This window comes from Haemaphysalis longicornis, unplaced genomic scaffold (assembly GCF_048455015.1).
Source record: "Haemaphysalis longicornis isolate Haplotype H1 unplaced genomic scaffold, Haemaphysalis longicornis Haplotype H1 scaffold_1, whole genome shotgun sequence".
In the NCBI taxonomy this organism is placed as follows: Eukaryota; Metazoa; Arthropoda; class Arachnida; order Ixodida; family Ixodidae; genus Haemaphysalis; species Haemaphysalis longicornis.
In genome coordinates this window covers 481,560,886-481,567,403 of record NW_027526203.1, presented here as the reverse complement: position 1 = coordinate 481,567,403, position 6,518 = coordinate 481,560,886, and positions in this window count along the sequence as shown.

Here is a 6,518-nt window from a genome sequence, read left to right as displayed (position 1 = left end):
TAAGGCGGACTTAGCCTTGCATAGCTGCCGGCAATTGCTCCGCCTAATCATCCCCAATACCATATCAAATCTCTCAGTCATAACACATCACTTAGTCCTAAAATAACAGACACGCAATGTCACCACACCTCACTTAGTCCTGTGGACTGCAAGAATCCGAGTAGGAGATGAGACACATCTCTTCGCACAATCCAGTGGTCCCTAGGAAAAATAATGCAGGAAAAGTCGGCACAACCCTGCGCAAGTTGCGTATGGTCGGGGATCAAGTGGGCCGCATTGTCCGTCGGGTCTCAAACAAGCGGGGGGGGGGGGGGTCTCAGAAGCCGCGATGCTTTGCGCCTCGCCAACGCTTTCGTCACCAGTCGGATCCTATATTGGACCTACGTTTGCGCAAATGTGATGTGCACACGTTCGAAGGCATTCTCCGCAAGATATACAAGCGCGCCCTCGACCTCCCGATCTCGACGTCTAACCAGCGTCTTGCAGATTTGGGCATGACCAACACGTACGGAGAACTCAAACAGGCCCATCTCCATAACCAGTACCTGCGGCTTACCAAGTCGCACGCTGGGAGATGCCTCTTACAACGTTTCCACATCTCCTACACATATCAGGCAGAAGAGCAAACCACGATCCCAAAGGACTGGCGTGGTGCGTTGGATATCCAGCCTATACCCCAAAACATGGCTAGGGGGACTCACGAAGGCAGGCGAACTGCGCGGGTTACAGCCTTGCAAGGACGCTATGGGTCCCGGCCTGGAGTATTCTACACGGACGCGTCTGGCCCTCACCACGGGGGGTGGTACACGGCAGCTGTAATCCATCAAAACGTGCCTGTTCAAGGGCTCACTTTTCGAGCACCGGACATTTCTCATGCGGAGGAAGTCGCCATAGCTCTCGCCGCAGCGGACCCCGCATCTCGGATCATAATTATTACCGATTCGCGGAGTGCGTGCCAAAATCTTACGAAAGGTCGCATCACCATTCGCGCTGCTCGAATCCTCAAGGGCTGTTATTATATGGACCGCCCAAATACACGTTCCGTCATCTGGACTTCAGCTCACGCAGGACTAGGTGGTAACGAGGCTGCCGATGCCTCAGCCCGCGCGCTTGATTCCCGGGACCCTCCTCGCCCTCCATCTCTTCACGATCCAGAACCTAACCCGGTCAGCTCATTTCGCGACATCACAGCGATGTACAAATCAAACAGGCTCCGATTTCCGCCTCCTGCGCCGGGCTTGACTAAGGCTGACGAGCGCTGGCTCTTACGGCTGTACACTAACACGGTATTGTGCCCGGCGATACTAAACCACTTCAATCCGGCCTTCTCCGGGGAATGCCCGCACTGCGATCATCCATTTGCGGATACTTTTCACATGGTGTGGGCATGCCCATCCAACCCGGCGGTCCCCCCAATCACGTCCCCTTCCCCCCCTACCCGTGAGAGCTGGGAGGCTGCCCTGCTCGGCTGCTCGACCTTGGAGGGCCAAAGAGCCCTCGTGGCCAGGGCGCGCGCCGCCGCGGAAGCCACAGGGGTCCCGGACTAGGGACTCCTCCTAGAGTTTGTACAGGGTCGACCCTTAAGGCCGCCCCTATCTCTCACTTGTATATAGTCTTAATAAATAATTTCCACCACCACCGCTCTCCTGTCAACGCTCCCTACGGGGCGCGTGTTCCTTGGAGGCGGTGAAGCGTCCGCCAACGGTACGGTGGCGGGTGGCGGGACCCGACTGCGCAGGTGCGCATTCGCTCCGCGGGGACGGCGCCCATGCCTCGGCGAGCCCCCGCATTCGTTCCGGTGAGGGGTGACCTCCTCTCCCTCCCTGTGTACGCTTGCGCAGTCGGGTCCCGGTAATCCGTCGCCGTAGCGTTAGCAGACGCTTCCAGCTATGCTAAAATACTAGATAGTTTTAGCAAATCGGCTGCCGGAGGATCACGCTACGGCGGCGGGTTACCGGGACCCGACTGCGCATGCGTGCGCAGGGAGGTAGAGGAGGTCGCCCCTCACCGTAACGAATGCGCGGGCATGGTGAAGGCCGGTTCGCGGAACTAATCCAGCTTACCGGAACAAATGTGCACCCGCCCAGTCACGCGCCGCCGTAGCGTTAGCGGACGGTACCCGCTGTGCTAAAGCTCCCTACTATTGCGACTTCGGCGCCGCCCTGACTATGCGCTTAATATTTGTGATTCCAGCATCTCCCTTCCTGCCGTACTCTTGGTGAGCCTTTGCTTTTCTGCTGTTTGCTGCTGTTTTTTCCATAACACCTAGAGTGAAGCGTTTTGCAAGCCGACCTTTTCGAAGCGCTTCTTTGATGAAGTTAACGGTATCCGTACAATTTGTTTGCACGCTCACCTTATCACACATGTTCTTTTGATTCCGGTGAAGGGTCAGATAACAAGTGACGTACGTTACCCTGCTTAAGATGAAGGCTTGAACCAATCTCACATTATGCCTCTTGATCTCGCGGTGCCTGTTGGCGATGCTCGGGATGAGGTGGGTTGTCTGCTGTACGCATTTTTTGTAGTGCGCGTATGATTTTGACGTTATGCCCTTTGGCCTGGATTCTGAGGCCCAGTACCATGATAATGCGAACCGTCGGGATCCGCAGCGTACCTCCCGCGTAAGGCTGACCATCTGGAATGGCCGAGTCGGTCTAGCGTCCTCTACGGGGTGGAAGATAGCGCCGATTTTTGTGGGGAAGAACTCAGGCTTCTTGGTCCTACGTTTGCCTCCGTGGCCTCAAGCGCCAACCGCAGGGTGTCCTGTATGTAATACAAGACACTTTGTTACTGGGATAGTTGGTGCATATTAAGTTTAGAGGAAACCAGCTGAACATATAAACAAAGGACTGAGTGTTAACACGGAAGTGACAGGCGCACTGCTGGACTAGTAACTGAATGTTTATTACAAGGGTCAAACATATCTACGTGAGCTGAATGCTTATCACATCAAAATATAATCAACTTGCTATCACGGCAACGTCCCTTCTCGGCCGAAAAAGCTATCGCGAAAAAGCTACCTGTATGTGTTTAACGCTATCCCCGGCCGCATGGAGCATGACGTCACCCGCATTCAGATTGTGATGTAACCCACCTATGTCGTTTAGGATTTCGGGAAGGCCCTTCGGCGCGTTAAAGAGGAAGAGCGAGATGACCGAGCTCTGAGGCGCCCCTTTCTCCGCCATCTCCAACGTGTCCGATAGCCCCTACCCCACCATTTTTAAGAGTGTGGCCGTTAAATCCATGAGGACGTTCCTGAAGCATCCCTATGTGCTGCGGCGCAATTCCTATCTTTTCCATGTCCCCTAGGATCACAATGTGCGTTACGTTGTCGAACACCTTGATGATGTCCAGCCCCTCAATTCCCCTAGCTTAGGGAGGAAAAATGGGCCACGTATCGCCTCCTTTCTGCGCAAATTTCGACAAAAGCCGATAGTCTTTGTCGACATTTGCCAAGTAAATGCCTCCCTTCACTTCCCCGCTCACCTCTCATGTTGTCCCTCTTGCGTCGCGCTCCTCCCAAGGGAAACACGCTAAACGTTTTGCTCAAGTCAGTTTAAATTTACCGCGTTCTGCTGCTTCAGGCCGGGTGCCTTGATGCCAGCGCTGCCATACGGCGGAGATGCGCGTGAATCGATGCGCCCTACTTCAAGGTTTATAGAACCGTTTTGCGTTGTCCATGTGCGCTCCAAGCAGAACGTGGAACCTATCTAGTGGAACCTTTCGTAATTATTGCCTCTTGAATTTTTAAAATGCCGCCAGAGGATATAGTTGCGCGGGAGACAGCAGGCTACAGTGTGAATTTTTTTTCTGCAGTAGATGTAGTATTTCATTTCGCAAAAATCAAGCATCTATGAATTTTTTGTAAAGGAACCCTGTAAATATCTCTTGTTTATAAATTTTCTGTCTTATATTTGCGAAATGTCTTGTTCTTGTTCAATAATACTGACAAGTATGAACATATGAACTGGCCTTCGACGTTTAGATTTGGCTGTGAGTATATAGGGCTATTGCGCAGACTTCGTTTCACTTTGGAGGGTTGGCTGAATCGAGTCACAGGCAGACAGACAGCCAGACACACAGACAGACCAAAATTTCTGGGTTTAAGTAGCCCAAGAAAGACTATCGTCTTTAAAAGTTATCTCCGTTCATGAAGGATTTAGTGTGAGTATGACATCTTGTGCCGACAGTTATGGTCGAAAGCCTAACCAAGGCCGCTCGATTGAAAGTAGCCGTGGCCAAATACTGTTATCGGTAAGGGCCCTTCCTTTTCGGCGTATCTGTGGAGTCTGTTGAGTATTACGTGTTTTATTTTTTCCCTACGCATGGTGTAAGTGACATAGGTCTTAGGTTCTCTAGCAGCCCGTTTTTGCCGGGTACCGGTATCATGACCACCTTCACTGCTTTACACTACCGGTTCTGGCGTCGTTCCCAGAACACGTTTATGTACCAGGTCAGTGCCTCACCTTGGCATTTCGAACCTCCCGTAGACCGTAATGTGACGGTTTTGTTGATATTAGTTCCTCCTCGTGGTTCTTCTCTGAATCTTTCACGGGTTGTTTGTGTTAGGTCATCGTTCGACTCCTCCAATCTGCGCAGTGAGATGCTCAGGATGCATCTCTGCGTGGTTTTGTTCTTTCCAAGGTCAACGAGGCAGGCGACAGTGCTCAAATGGAGTTTTTGCTGGGCCAATGTCCGGGGGCAGTTCTGTCGGGTGTACTCTACCAGTTTTGTCGCGTAAGGGTTTTTGCATAGTCATCGACCTCACGGTGCAGGACCGCCAGGGATTTTCATGTCAAGTAAAACTGTGAAGCCTAAGAGATATAATTTAAGAGGCAAAAATAACGGGCTACCCTGCCTTCGGGGAACGGAGTGTTCATTTTATCCGGGCCAACCACTCGCGGAAGTCGCTCTCTACCGAATGGTGCGCATTCTAATAAATAGTCAGTGGTACCCGAATCTCAGGTGTGCTTTCCTCACCATGTCACAAAGCATGCTAGGCCCGTGCTTGTCAACTTCCCCATTGCTTTTATTTAGAGGCGTCAATGCAAACAGGCGCTGAATGTTCATTTGACTCGGTTCACAATGACTGACACGTACATGAAGTAGAGCAGCAAAACACTGGAACAGAAAAAAAAAAAAAACTCCACTACTAACTGGGCCAGAGTGGATGCAAGCTGCAGAACGGAACTTTGGTCGCCCACAAGCTGATGAATTACTGGAATGCTTCGTGATCCAGTGTAGTAATATCAGAACTTATGTAGGCCCCTGTCCCGTTAGCTTCGAGGTTTGAAAGAAAGAATGAAACGGCAGCGGAGCACTTATCGTTCGTTGTGAATGTAGAGGATCTCCTGCTAACACCCCCACATTCACTTCGGGAAATTGGCGTCTGCATATATTTTTGAACTCCTTTGTACTGCGTGTTCACCGGGATATCACGTATCGCTGTAATGAAACCTGTTCAAACTCAGCGCGGTGGCAAATCCCTCTTCTGCCAGGCCTAGGCACAAACCTCTCGCGCGTGTGTGGGTGGCGTAGGGAGACCCCGTTGCATTGATCTCGGAGCCCGGCACTACCTTCCCTACTATCTCAGGCTGCTACGTGCACTTCGGGCCCATATAGCATTTTGACGCACGTGAGAAGCGTGCATCCGCGGTCGGGACAATAAATTTCGTGCTCGCAAGAGAATCACATGGTTCTCTCGCAAAGCCCACTGCGAGCTTCTCATGTCTCGCCGAGTAGAGCTCACGTGCTTGCCCTGTCGCTCATTCGCATGTCTGCTCACTTTATTGGGCGCTTGACCACTCCGTCACACAGACCACGATGAATATTCGCAATGTTTGACTAGGCGACTTTCTCAGCGATAAACCAACCAGCTTTTACCCTTCGCAAGAATTGAAAAGAAGTGGCGAAAAATGATTTCCACATTGATGAATACATCACGTAGGAAATGCTGCTCAAATTAGTATGTCCATTTAGTATTGTCCTAAAAGAGCTTAAAACGTAGTTACCGCAATTTATTTAGAAACATGCTTTGTGCGCTGTTCGTTGGTAAAACGTCCACTATAGGACTGTGACGTCAGTAAATAACTGTATTGGCTTCATCTACACTCGCGTATTCATTAGTCCGTAGCAGTGTACAGACAGAGAAGAAACCTTGTTTGCCCGGTCAGGAAAATAACAATAAAAGGGATTCCACTAAAACTGCGATTTATCCATGGCCAGATGCAGTGCTATAAAAATAGAACTTTCTGGCCATTAGCGAAGTGCAGGAATTTTAATCGTTTTGTGTTTTATTTATGTGGCTTTAAATGCTGAGTATGGCTCTTTCTTCTTTTGGAACACTCTCTGGCTGTCTTTTATGGATGACTTCATAGTTTTTATTCAAAGAAATTTACGCGCGAAAGCTACACTTAGGCTGTGAGGTGCACCGTAGTTGGAGACGGATTAATTTAGGCCACGTCTTTAACGTCGGCAGACTGGCGTTTGCCTTTTTCCCCTCCGTAGAAAAGACCTCT